Here is a 916-nt window from a genome sequence, read left to right as displayed (position 1 = left end):
ATATATACGACGGGCTTCTTTCAGTTTCTGTCTACCAAATCTACTCACAAGGCTTTGGTCGGCCCGAGGCTATAGTAGAAGATACTTGCCCAAGGTGCCACGCAGTGGGACTGAACCCGGAACCATGTGGTTCGTAAGCATGCTACTTACCACACAGTCACTCCTACGCCTATTAAAAAAAAATATGGAACGCGTCACAAATTTACGTGTCATCCTTGCGCAGGGGCCATGCTAATCCTCTCTGTATCGTTCCAATTTTAGAATATGTACCGCCAACCATTTTTCAATATGCATGTACAGGGTGCTCTTTTGCATAGCACCAGCACTAGTGAGGTCTCCATGCCATCTGAAAGTGCAAAATCTCCTTTGACTGAGCGAGAGAAGAAGAGAACAAGAGACAATTCTGTCAAATTTGATTATAATTTTAGCGGAATTTCATATTTTTTAATTTTAATATTTCATTCAAAAAATAAAAGGTTCATAAATGCAGGTGTGACTATGTAATAAGAAATTTTCTTCCCAACCACATGGTTCAAGGCTCAGTCCCACTGTGTAGCACCTTGGGCATGTCTTCTACTACAGCCCCAAGCCAACCAAAGCCTTGTGAGTGGATTTGGTAGAGGGAAACTAAAAGAAGCCCATTGTGTGTGTGTGCATATATATATATATATATATATATATAGCAATAATAAAATAGAGGAGAATATGTGGTATCCATCGACTTGCAGACAGTGTATTTAAAGAGTACAGCAGGGTTCGCCACCATCCCCTGCCAGAGCCTCGTGGAGCTATAGGTGTTTTCACTCAATAAACACTCACAACGCCTGGTCTGGGAATCGAAACCGCGATCCTATGACCGCGAGCCCGCTGCCCAAACCACTGGGCCATTGCGCCTCCACACACACACACATATATA

At 43.0% G+C, this 916-nt stretch overlaps 1 pseudogene; it reads right to left on the bottom strand.

Annotated features, from left to right (window-relative positions):
* Positions 1-178: 178 nt before the first annotated feature.
* Positions 179-277, bottom strand: LOC128251016 (U6 spliceosomal RNA; annotated as a pseudogene).
* Positions 278-916: the final 639 nt, after the last annotated feature.

Source organism: Octopus bimaculoides, chromosome 27 (assembly GCF_001194135.2).
Source record: "Octopus bimaculoides isolate UCB-OBI-ISO-001 chromosome 27, ASM119413v2, whole genome shotgun sequence".
Taxonomy (NCBI): domain Eukaryota; kingdom Metazoa; phylum Mollusca; class Cephalopoda; order Octopoda; family Octopodidae; genus Octopus; species Octopus bimaculoides.
Note: the sequence above shows the minus strand (reverse complement) of the source record. Positions and strands in the feature narration are given on the sequence as shown.